Source organism: Hevea brasiliensis, chromosome 4 (assembly GCF_030052815.1).
Source record: "Hevea brasiliensis isolate MT/VB/25A 57/8 chromosome 4, ASM3005281v1, whole genome shotgun sequence".
NCBI classification, from domain to species: Eukaryota; Viridiplantae; Streptophyta; class Magnoliopsida; order Malpighiales; family Euphorbiaceae; genus Hevea; species Hevea brasiliensis.
The window spans coordinates 20,033,608-20,047,454 of NC_079496.1; positions in this window are offsets into that span (position 1 = coordinate 20,033,608).

Below are 13,847 nucleotides of genomic sequence, written 5' to 3' on the forward strand. Positions count from 1 at the left end.
TCTCTTTAGCCTCTGGCTATTGAGATTATATTTGTTTCGAATAGCATGATATAACTGTGGGTTTTATGAAATTGGTTTTGACACTTCGAAATGAAATTGTTTGAATTAAAATTTCATAATTCATGTTTTGTATTTAATTCTCATGTTCAGTCCAATTTTTGAATAAATATAATTTAAATTCTGCATAAAGATTATTTTAGTATATTGTGCACCACTGAGTCCTAGTACTCAGTGATGGTATTATTCTTTATCATGAGATATAGAGACTAGAGGAGCAGCAGATTGAGCTACTGAGGATTGAGGAGCTACTTGCCTTGAAGCTATCGGGTATAATTTATACCCTGACTGTAAAAATTTATTTTGATATATGTAATGTATGTAAAGGTATGGACATGTAAAACTGGTCTAGAGTAGTTTGTATAAAGTTTGTAATAAATTTTAGTTTGAATTTCTCTTAATATAAATTTTTATAATGATGTATATAAATTGTTTTATCGTTAATGAAATATGAATGGAAGTAATTTGTTTTAAATTGAATGAAATTGATTAAAAGTATTTTGATGATTGTTGAATATTGAAAATTATGGATTTGAATTTTTGGAGATTGATAAATGATATTGAAATTGATTGTGAATTTGAAGAAGTTGTTGAGACAGATTATTGGAAGTGCTTTTTACAGGAATTTGAAGAACTGTTTTTTCAAAATACAGACGGCACTCTGCCGAAATTTTTATAAAATTTGCGGAAATATAAAATGAGCCAAAAATTTTAACTAGTTTTCAACTTTTATTAAATGATTTTAATATCTATTAGAAAATACTCACCACTTATAAAAGTAAGAAAATTGTTTTAAAATCCCTTGTAGGGTACTTAATGAGTTATCGGTAGGTGAAGTTCGGTAGTTCATTAATTATTTTACGGGATCATGTTATGCCTTACAGAGGGGTAATGTGTGACATATATATATATATTTATTTATTTATTTATTTATTTATACTCAAAAGGCGGCAAAGCCAGTCCATTATGAATATATATATGACCTTACGGCCATATTGGGGAGAAAAAAGAATTCAAAACAACCCACTGTTTCGGTTCAAAGCCTTCAAGAAGAAGAAAAAACCATTAAACGTGAACTTGAACAGCTTAAGGCAAAATAGGCTCAGGATTCAAAAATAATTCAAAATTTGCTTTCAAAACAAACCGATTTGATTGTAAAGAGACAAGATTTTTGGAAAACAGAGTCCTCAAAGAAGTCAGAAGACTATTATTTTTTCAAAAACCTATCAATATACAAATCATTTCAACGCCTTCAGAAGTATTAGCAAATGGAGAGCTATAATAGGCAATTCATTGCTTCTACTTGGATACAAAACCTCCTCCTCTCTACCATCTTCCAGATTGGCCATGCAATCATGAAGATCATTTCACCCAACTCAAAAAATGGTGAGCAAAGATAGCTGTCGATAACTAGCAAAAGTATCGATATCCAGAGTATATACCAGTCCATACGGGTACATATTCTCAGATGTTTGTTCATTATGAATATTTGCCAAATCCAAAACCTTTTCATATTGAAACACAGTATGAAAAATACATGGTTCAATATGAAAGTTATTATCACTTATTGTCTGTCTCGTTAGAAGATGAAATGAGTGAAGATAAGGAGACATGGCACAACCTACAAAACATGATAGAAGGATGAAAGGAGTGGTCCCAGCTCCGCTCCACTCATAAAAAAAAAAAAAAATCAAAAGACCAGCAAAAGAAATTTATGGCGGTAAAATTATCCATTTTACTCTTCATTTTTCTTTTGTTTAAATTTTTACTTTACTTTTATAATTATTCTTGTACTTTTACTTTTCTGCTTTTACTTTTCTTTATTTCAAAACCAGACAGAACACTGTTCACCTATCACCTTTTGTACTTTGTACTGTTCACACGTGGAGACATCAAGTGGCAGACACTGTTCAAGGCACTGTTCACACATGAAGACATTAAGTGGCAGACACTGTTCAAAGTCTACAAAATTACAAAACATGCCCTCGGCTACCTCTATATAAGGAGGCTCCCATTTCAAGCAGAAGGCATCCTTTGGCAATCCTTTCAAATCTTTTGGAAATCCTTTAAAATCCTTTGGGCAGCATCCGAAATATTTGAGAGGCCAAAGAATCCGAAGAAAGCATCCAAAGCTTTTCTTCTGTCCAAAACCCTAAGGCGACGAAGGAGCAAGAAGGTCGATCACTTCCCATTCTGCCCTATCTCTCCCTCACTTACAAAACCCTGTAATTTCTTTGTAGTAGATCTTAGGGAGCTCATGTGCTGAGCAACCTTTGTAAGTCCTACCTGGAATTACATCTCCAAAACCCTTGTACATAACTTACAAATTTATAAGATTTTGAAGTAAGTTCTTCAATTTCTCTTTGTAAAATTTCAAATTTCTTTGCATGCATATGGTCGGTTCAACCGCCTAATCTGCATAAATATATGTATATATGTTCATAATGGACTGGCTCTTTCGCCTATTGAGTATATATATATATATATATATATATTTCATATTTAAATTTCATTTCTCATGATTTCCCTTCTTTCTTGTATATTTTGTTTATTTCTTTAATTGTTTATTTATTTTTCAAAATTTAGACCATAGTTTCTTCCCTGTTTGCTTATCCCCCTTTCGATCCTTGGGCGTCTTTGGTATTAGAGCCTGGGGGGGAAAGACTGTTACTTAAGGTTTGGATTCACATTTAAACATTTTTAAAAGGTTAGTAAAATGATCTTAAGGTGATAAGGCAGCTTCTTTATAGGTGTAAACAGGCCTGGGTTGTAAGTCCCATCTTTAAAAGCCGAGTGAAGGCATGTGTTTAGGGCAGTGATGCCTTTGGCGATTACCTCACTTAACTCAAAAGATCAACCTACAGAAATTCTTTAAGTATGAATCCGATTTTCTGTAGGACTGTTTCTTCTTCAAACTCTTCTACCTCGTCCTCTGAGTCGAGAAAGATAGTTAGTAGTGAAGAAATTATAATCGAAAATTTTGAAGAATTTATAGATAATTGGGAAATTCCAAAAGTACAAAAAGATCAGATCTATCATATTACAAAACTCAATTTTTTCAAAACTGATTTCACAATCAAAACTGAAGAGTGAGACCTTCAAATTTCAAAACCTTTTGAGTTTGTTTCTCTTCTATCTCAAAAATCTTTATAAAAACACCATGAAAAACAATACAAATACATCCACATAGGTTTAGTCCAAATTAGAATTAAACCTCTTACAAAAGAAGGGTTAAACAACTAAATCTTAGTAGTTCTTAGAGACACTAGGTTCATAAACTTTCAGGACTCATTGCTTAGTTCAGTAGAGTCTAGTTTGTGTAGTGGACAAATCTCTTTCGATTGCTATCCAAACTTTATTATTTCGTTGAATGACAGTAACATTACAAAATCCCTTGTTTTACAAATCAAAACCCACAATTACAAAATGCTTGATGAATCTATTCCTCTTGCATTGATTTACAAAATTCATTACAAAGCTATGGTTTCTGCTTTTGCTACAAAACATAAGTTTCAAAGTAAAAGAGGAGAAACATTGCTTTTACAAATTGATTTTACAAAATCCAACACTGTAATTCCTAGATCTATCCAATGGAAGGATATAACTCTGCCAGAAGAATGGATCTTAGAAGGTGCAGTGCAACCAGAATCTTCAAAAATAGTTGAACCAAACGTTCAATTAAGGTAAATAACTCAGTATAAAGATGGAAGAGTCAGCCTTAGCTTTAATAGAAACCTTAGGTTCTCAGATGATTCTTTAATATCCAGTACGGTAGACATAGGAAGAGCCTCTTGCTTACCCTCTATCATAAGTTTGCCTGTTACAAAACCCATTGAAATTCAAAACATTCAGCCTAGGTATTCTACCTCAGATTTACCTAGCTCTTCTAGGTTTTCTGCTTCAGAAATACCTAGATCCACTTTACAAAACATAGATTACTCTACAAATATTCTTCATCCAATCTATACAAATTTACAAAACAAATCTATTCAGGTTGAAACCCAAACAGAATCAGAACCCACTTCAACTACTTTTTCAGCCATTACAAAAAATGTAAGCCATGAACTTAATGTGCTTGAAAAAGAATTTGAAGTAGATAAACAATATTTGCATGATGATTTTTATTCTCCTAAAAATCATAAAAAGCAAATGTGATTTTTTAAAAACTTTAATCATCAAAGGAAAGAAATTCAAAAAGAATATTATCACTTTATATATCAACATAAAGTTCATATTCTTTTCTTTGATTGGTTTGAAATGTATGCTAAACAGCATAACATTTCATATCAATTTTCCAAAAAGTCCAAAACTTCTAAAATTCCAAAAATACAAAATCAACAAGTTGAGTTTCCAAATATTCTAAAAATTAAATTAAGAACAAATACAAAACGATAATTCTGAATTCATTCAAGCTTTGAAAGACTTGAAAGCTAGGATAGAAGCTTTGACTTCTACTCTAGTAACACCTAAGGAGCTTGACAATTTAGAACAAAACTCAGAACAACAAAATTGAGAAACCGAACCCTCAAGAAATTCCAGAATTACAAAAAAGTGAGTTCTAGTTTTCTGAACTTACTAAATCGTTACGAAAAGAAGAATTGGTCATTCAAAATCTGAGCACTAATTCTTTTCCAAACTCCAAAACAGATGAATTAATTACTGATTCATCTAACTCAGACTCCAAAAAGGAATCTAAAGAAGATACAAAAGAGGTCAACATGCTTTTAAAAAATTAAGAATTAGTCTTAGATGTTTTGCTTTTAAAACGTCGGAAGGAATCTGAAGAAAATAAAGGAAATAGTTTTGAAATTCAAAAACCTCCAGAAGATTTTCTTTTTATTCTCAACTAGATTACTTCTAGAAAATATTTGATCCAAATCACCATTGTTTTTTTAAAAGATTTTAAAATAGATACAATTGCCTTATTTGATACAGATGCAGATTTGAACTGTATTAAAGAAGGAATTATTCCAAAGAAATTTCAAGAAAAAACCACTGAAAAGCTTTCAGCGGCAAATAATTCGAAAATGGCTATTAGCTATAAGATAGAAGCCTCTATAGCTAATGGTGGTTTTCTTTTTAAAACCTTATTCGTAATTGTCCAAGATATTCATCATAGTGTAATCTTAGGGACTCATTTCATTAGTTTGATTACTCCCTATAAGGTTAACAATGATAATATCTCTTTCAAAACTACAAAACAAACTCTTCTTTTCCCTTTTATTACAAAACTAAAAATAAGAAATCTCAATATTATAAAGGCTTGTTCCATTTATAATAATGAGATTAATGTTTTAATAGAAGGAAAAAAAGTAACACTTGCAGCATCTACAACAAGATGTTTCTTTAAAAAGAACTGAAAAACAATTACAAAATGATTTGGTAAAAAAGAAAATTTTTTATTTCAAAACCCAAATTGAAAAGAAAATTTGTTCTGATTTACCAAATGCCTTTTGGAATTGAAAAAAACATATGGTAGATTTGTCGTATGAAAATGGTTTCGATGAAAAACAGATACCTATAAAATCCAGATTAATCCAAATGAATGTTGAACTTGAACAACATTATCGTTCAGAAATCTTGGATTTGAAGAAAAAATGATTAATTACAGAATCTAGGTCTCCTTGGAGTTGTGCAGCTTTTTATGTGAATAAAAATTTAAAAATAGAAAGAGGCACTCCTAGATTAGTAATTAATTACAAACCTTTGAATAAAGCCTTAAAATGGATCAAGTATCCAATTCCAAACCAACAAGATCTTTTACAAAAACTTCATTCTGCATTTGTATTTTCCAAATTTGATATGAAATCAGAATTTTAGCAAATACAAATCGATCCAAAAGATAGATACAAAACTGCATTCACAATTCCTTTTAGACAGTATGAATGAAAGGTCATGCCTTTTTGCTTGAAAAATACTCCATCAGAATTCCAGAGGATTATGAATGAAATTTTTAATCCATTTTCAAAATTCTGCATAGTCTATATAGATGATGTTCTTGTATTTTCAGAGTCAATTGAACAACACTTTAAATACTTAAGAACATTCTTCTATGTTACAAAACAAAATGGTCTTGCCGTTTCAAGATCAAAGATTTATCTCTTCCAAACCAGGGTTAGGTTTCTAGGTCATTATATTTCCCAAGGAACCATTACTCCAATAGAGAGAAGCCTAGAATTTGCAAATAAATTCCCCGACAAAATCTTGGATAAAACTCAGCTCCAAAGATTCTTAGGTATCCTGAATTATGTCTTATATTTTTGTCCCAATATTAACCGTCTAGCAAAACCCTTGCATGATAGGTTAAAGAAAAATCATGTTCAATGGATAGACCATCACACTGAGGTGGTTCGTCACATTAAACAATAAGTCCAAACCATTCCTTGTTTGTATTTAGCAGACCCATTAGCCTCTAAGGTAGTTGAAACAGACGCCTCAGAGTTAGGTTATGGTGGAATTCTAAAAGAAGTACAAAATGTAAAAGAACAAAAAGTTCAATTCCATTTAGCACATTGGAATGATTGCCAAAAGAAATATTCCACAATAAAAAAGGAAATTCTTGCAATTGTCATGTGCATACAAAAATTTTAAAGCGATTTATTAAATAAAATTTTTTTACTTAGAATTGATCGCAAATCAGCCAAAGAAGTTTTGCAAAAAGATATTCAAAATCTTGCATCAAAACAGATTTTTGCACAATGGCAAGCAATTTTAAGTATTTTTTATTTTGAAATTGAATTTATAAAAGGAGATACAAATTCCAGTTCAGACTTTCTAACCAGAGAATTTCTTCAAAATAGGCCAATGCTCAGAAAGAAAAATACTAAGGCTAAAGCCTTAGCCTCTACAAAACCAAACCCTACAAAACCAGCCATCTCTTATGCAAAGCCTATACAAACTTGGACAGACATAGCTGAAGCAGAAGGAGAAGAAGATCATACAAAATATATTGAGTCTCAGGCTCCAAAAATAGATAACCAGATTAAAAAATGGATAGAATCACTATCCAAATCTCCTGAAATTCTTCAGGTCCTACAAAACATCACTTAGGCCACCCAGGCCCAGAAAGGTAAATCTACAAAATCCATTTCCAAAACCTTTGAGAAAGGAGAGTCTTCCTCTCAAAAAACCCTTTCTCAAAATATTTTTGAAGCAGATGAGATTTTACAAATTGATTTTTAAAACAGCGTTTCCCAATCGAATTCTTCTCAAATAATTTTATCTCAAACAAAATTAAAAAAGAAGTCCTCAGAATGGATTACAAAAAAACATTTTCAAAATGTTCTGATTATAGAGGATGAGTTTTTACATAAAGATGCCTCTATAGCAGTTTCAAAAGCTTTTCCGAAAGGATGGCATTACAAACCATGGGATCTTACCAAGACCCAAGACTATTACCAGGCGATTCTTGAATTTATTGGTTCAGCAAAATTCAAATATTTTTAGGTAAAAGAAAATCATGCTGATTCGGCTTATTCAACTTGCCACATTCAAAACGTCCTTAATCCTTCTGATTGGGGATAAAAACTTACAAAATAAAAAATTTTCCCTTTATCATTCCAAAACAAGATTATCCATTGCCAACATTTCAATTATTGGATTTACCAATAGGCATGGTATAATACCTTTCTTATACAAAATCGTAAGAATAATCATTCTTGGCTGTTCTATTTCCAAAACTCATTTGATCCCTCCAAAACCCCTACTTGGTTTGCTCAATGGTGGAGGTATTTCGGTGCACTACCTGAAACTCTTACACCAAAAGTTTCAGAGAGCTTAAACCTTTTCAAAACCCATTACAAACCCTCACCCAAAGAGAAAAGGTTTCCACCTCTTCTTTTATTTTGTTCAAAATTCTTTTTACCTTGGGTCCTCATTTGGTTTTTCGAATTTCGACCCTAAGATAGATTAAACTCCATCACCAGAAGATTCAAGGTAAAGTGGTGAGACTCACTAAATGTCCCAAAAACCATTACAAATCAAGGAATAAAAAATTGGCTTAAGGGAAAAAATCTCTTGCCACAAAATTCAGTACAAAACTAGTTGTTTTTGGTCCAACGACCACATGCTATGGCTCGATTGGTGAGAGCTAAAAATGATGAAGAATATTTTGTAATAATGGAACAATTGTTGTAAAATAGAACCAATTCCTCTGCAGCCGATTCTGATTCAGAACCCATCATTGATTTGGGAGACGATAACGAAGAATGTTGTGGTATCTCTTCGCACATACAAAATCTCTTGTAAAAAAAATATATCAAAAGACCCGCAAAAAAAAAAATTTATGGCGGCAAAATTATCTATTTTACTCTTCATTTTTCTCTTGTTTAAATTTTTACTTTACTTTTGTAATTATTCTTGTACTTTTAATTTTCTGCTTTTACTTTATTTCAAAACCTGACAGGACACTGTTCACCTGTCACCTTTTGTACTTTGTGCTGTTCACTTTTATTGTTCTCACATGAAGACATCAAGTGGCAGATACTGTTCAAGGCACTGTTTACACGTGAAGACATCAAGTGGTAGACACTGTTTAAAGTTTACAAAATTACAAAACATGCCCTCAGATACCTCTATATAAGGAGGCTCCCATTTCAAGCAAGAGGCATCCTTTGGAAATCCTTTCAAATCTTTTGGAAATCCTTTCAAATCCTTTGGGCATTCGAAACATTTGAGAGGCCAAAGAATCCGAAGAAAGCATCCAAAGCTTTTCTTCTATCCAAAACCCCGAAGCGACGAAGGAGCAAGAAGGTCGATCACTTCCCATCTTACCCTATCTCTCCCTCACTTACAAATGTAATTTCTTTGTAGTAGATCTTAGAAAGCTCATGTGCTGAGCAACCTTTGAAAATCCTACTTTGAATTACATCTTCAAAATCTCTGTACAAAACTTACAAAATTTATAAAGTTTTGAAGTAAGTTCTTCAAATCTTTTGACAAAATTTCAAATTTCTTTGCTTGCATATGGCCAGTTCAACCGCTTAATCTGCATAAATATATGTATATATATTCATAACGGACTGGCTCTGCTGCCTATTGAGTATATATATATATATATATATATATATATATATATATATATATATATATATATATATTTTTTTTTCATATTTAAATTTCATTTCTGAAGATTTCCCATCTTTATTATATATTTTATTTATTTCTTTAATTATTTATTTATTTTTCAAGATTTAGAGAGTAATTTCTTTGCTATTGATTTATCCCCCTTTCGATTTAACCATATATATATAAAAACATAAGATTTAACCATCGAAGATTTCAGTTTTTATAGAAAAACAAAAAAAAAAAAAAAACACGAAACCAAAGTGAGCGCACCCTTTTAGCTTCAATACTATTAATACATATTAATATATATTCTACATATCTAAACTTTATATAATACAAACATATATTTTTTTCTTTTTTTTCTTTTTATTATTATTATTATTATTATTATTATTATTATTATTATTATTATTATTATTATTATTATACTTTTCATATTATTAATATTTTTTTAATAATATAATAAATAATAAAAAATCTAATATTTAAATATTTTTTAATATATTAAGAAGATATAAAAATTTTTTATATTTTAAAATGATGAATATGATGATATGATTTAACTAATCTCAAATTATTCTATATTTTTAATATGTATTTTTATTTTATTATTATTTTCATAAAAAATATTTTTTATTTTTCTAATATTATGAAATCCTCACAAAAAATTGAGATAAAAGTTTAGTCTACATGAAAATTAATAAGAATAAAAATGTAGCAACTAACAAAAATTTAAAATATTATTTTATTTTCATATATTAAAATTAAAAATTATTTATATATTATGTATATATTAAAATTATCAATAGTTATGTGTAAAGCACTGCAATTCTCTAGAATAGTGAGTATGACTTTCAATTCCTATGATACTGCCTTATGTCACTTTCTATTAATAATGAATGTTTAGTTTTCCTTCATGATAACTATTTAATTCTCTTTATATTTTTCTCTCAAATATCATTATTATTGTTATTACTATCTCAATTTTTATGATTTTAATGATTATTTTCTTTAATAACTAATTGTCAAAATTCAAGTCATTTTGTGATTAATTGTGCTATTTAAAAATTTGTTATATTGCTTTCTTTAAAAAAAAATTGTTTATGCAAAAAAATAAAATGTTGATTTATATTTTATTTTTGTATTTCATTTCTAATTAATGAAATATCTTTCTTTTTTCATTAAAAATTTAGTTATTATAATTTATTTCTTATTGATTAAATAATAAATACATATTTTATATCATTATTACCATTGCAAACATGCCTTTACTTTTGGAGCAAATTTTGCATTATTATAACAATAGTATCTCCTTAAATAACCTTTATTAAACTTACTTATATGCAGTTAATGTACATAACATTATTTAAATAATCTCATATTATTTCACTTGAAAATATTATTTAATTACTTATCATAACACTCACCATTTCCCGACGTCGGAATTTCTGTTGTAGATAGAACATTCTGGCAAATTCGAAGATTCTAACAATAAGGTAATGGTGGTAAAATATATATATATATATATATATATATATATATATATATATATATATATATAATGTGTTTAAAATGTATTTAAAAAATGAAAATGTTCTAAAGATTTTCATTCATAAAAGTTTTTAAGTGTTTCTTTGGGTAGAAGGAACTTTAGTAGCTGAAATATGGCCTTTCAACAGTTGAAGTTTCTTTTTCTGTTCAAAATTTTTTTGGTCAAAACGGACTTCAGTAGCCGAAATTATGACTTCTGGCAGTCGAAAATCACTCGACAGTGAGGGTATAAAATGGCTAACAGCTGCTTTTCTGTCAAAAAGGAACTTGAACTCTCTCTTCCCTCTCTCTCTCTCTCTCTCTCTCTCTAAACTACTGTGATATGCAAATGAGTTTCTAAAGAGAATCTCTTAACCATCTTAAGCTTTGAAGCTTGTTTCTCTTTTTGGAAGCTTATTGAGAGGGGACTGAAGTTGAGATTTGCCACCCACCTTTTTCTTAAGTTCTAGGGAAAGAGGTAAGCTCTCCCTTTCTTTGATCTTTTAGAATGGTTTAAGTATATTTTTGAAAGGGTTAGTTGTTGGTTTTTGAATGCCTAATGTTTAGGGGAGTTTTGGAGTATGACTAGATTGAGAATGGAGTTGCATATTGAGTTCTTAATATTTTTCTTGTCATGTGATGTGTGAAGTTAATAGAACTTGGAATTCTAGCTCTTAGTGGTTACATGTGAGTTTGAACTTGATTTCAAGTTTCTTTAGACCTTAAATGGCGGGTTTCCTTTGATGGATTCAAGAATTTCTTAATGGTGTTATGTTTGAAGTTTGGTTGAAGCTTGAATTCAAGTTCAGTTTGGATTACATGTGTAAATGGAGCTCCTTCAAGTTGTTTTTGAACCTAGTCATGTGTTTATATGTTTGATATGTGTTTTGGAGCTTTGTAGTGAGTTTGGGTGTTGTTGGGAGATGTTTTCTATAGGTTTTTTACAACAGAATTCTGAAAATTTCCAGGTTCAACTGCCAAACCCGTTCTATCAACAGCCGAAAAATGCAGCTTCATGGAAAAATCTGAAAAATCTTTAGGTTCAGTAGCCAAAGTCCAAAACTTTAGTAGCCGCAGTGGCTACTGGACTAAAAAGGGGGTTTTGGAGACCCATGAATTTGGCAACCAAAGTCCAGGCCTTCGGTAGTCATAGTAGCTGCTAGACTAAAAGGCCAGCCAAAGTGGGTTCTGCTAGACGTATTCTCCCTTCCCTTCTAAAGTTCCAAAACATGATTTTATAGTTCCTAAAGGCCTAGAATAAGATATTTAATATATGTAAAGAGTTTTAGATTCTTATGTAACTCTTTAGGGTCTGATGTTATAAGATCGAGCTTGAGAAACTTAGAAAGTTAAGGATTCGAGAATAGTTTCGGTTCGAGTTAGTTAGTTGATAGGCTATAAGAGGTAAGTAACTCTAACCTTAATAAATGTAAATTCTTTAAATTGAATTCATGATCATCCCCATGCATCATTTTATTATTTATCAGCGTGTATGTATCTAGAGCGAGAATATATTATATTTTTGCATATTTGTTATTGATACTCAATGGACCTTCGATGACGCACTTGCCTCCCCTATGTTATGTTTATGATGTGATCATGTATGATCTATGATGGTAGGATCAAGTGAGGCCTAATAAGCTCCTGGCACACTAATTTTAAGCGAAAGTCCTAAGGAGCCTCTATACGAGCCAGGCATATTAGATATGTTACTTATTTAAGTGAAGTCTTGAGGAGCCTCTGTATGAGCCAAGTACATTGGATCTGTGAGACCACTGGTGACAAGTCCATCTTATGTGAAATGTCTATGATGTGAAAACTCATTTGGATGTTGTATTGCACATTTATGAAATGAATGATACTAGTAATGTATGATGGTTAATTTACTCATTGAGCTTTTGCAAGCTTACCCCTTTTTCCTAACCCCAAATGCAGGACTATAGGAGTAAAGAGAGATCTTGGAACAACTAGCAACAGGAAATGTCTTAGTCTTGTTATATGTTTGAAGCATTAATCTGGACAAGTAAATATTGATGGATAAATACTGTGTTGAGTTGTAAAAGTTATGTTTCAAAAGATGCTTAAGTTGTATGTTATCATATTTTAAGCATATTCTGGATGTCTAATATATTAATGTGAAAGTCACACTTTGTGATTTTTTTTTTTCAATGAAAGGTTCAAATTTAGAACTAATTTTTCATAATTTATCTTAAATGTTTAAGTAAAAAATACAAAGTGTGAATGATATGAATTGCTTCATTTATGGTTAAGAAGAAAATATTTTATGTTTAACAGGTTTTCAGGCTTGCTACGGGTTCTGACAACTTTAAACTAACTCGATCCTTAACGCTGGTAACAGCCCTAGGTTTGGGTCCTTACACTTATTTAACACTAAAAATTTTTAAAATTAACTTTAAATGTGTAAATCAGAAAATAATAAAATGTATTGATTAATAGCATAGTTATTAAACCCCAACTGAACCAGCCAGCTGAACTAGTGAACCGGTGAATTGGCCCTTCAACTAGTATGGGTTTATAATTGAATCAGACAAGAAAGTGATCCGGCGTGACCCGATTGACCCGAAGGTTGAACTAGTAAACCGATGTGACTTTGTTGACCCGAATGGTTTAATTATTCAATAAAATTTCTCTTTTTTTTTTTATTTTTGTATAGAAAATTAAACTTAAAACCTCATAAAAAAATGCTTTAAAATCAAAAGCTATGTGTTTTTTATTTTAATATATTTATTTTTTAATATATACTTAATATTTCATAAATATTAAAAAAATTATATATTTATAAAAAATTTTTATGCATTATATTACTTGAATATTTTTGTGTAAAATTTAAAAACATTATTAAAATTTATTAAATATAACTTAATAAATGTTAAAGTTTTATTTTGAATAATTAAAATTTAATTAATTATATTTATTTATATTAATAGGTGTTATATTTAATTAATTTTAATTAATTTATATATTTAATTAATTTTTAATGACTTACTGGTTGAACCACTGACCCGTTCACCCGGTTCCTTCACCGAGTCAACCTCTAGATTGGGTTTAGTAACATTGATTAATAGTATCATATTTAAATATTTAACTCTTAAAATTTTAACAATAATTTAAAATATAAAAATAAAAAATTATTAATTGATTGTATCATATTTAAAATGAAATGATTTCAATTT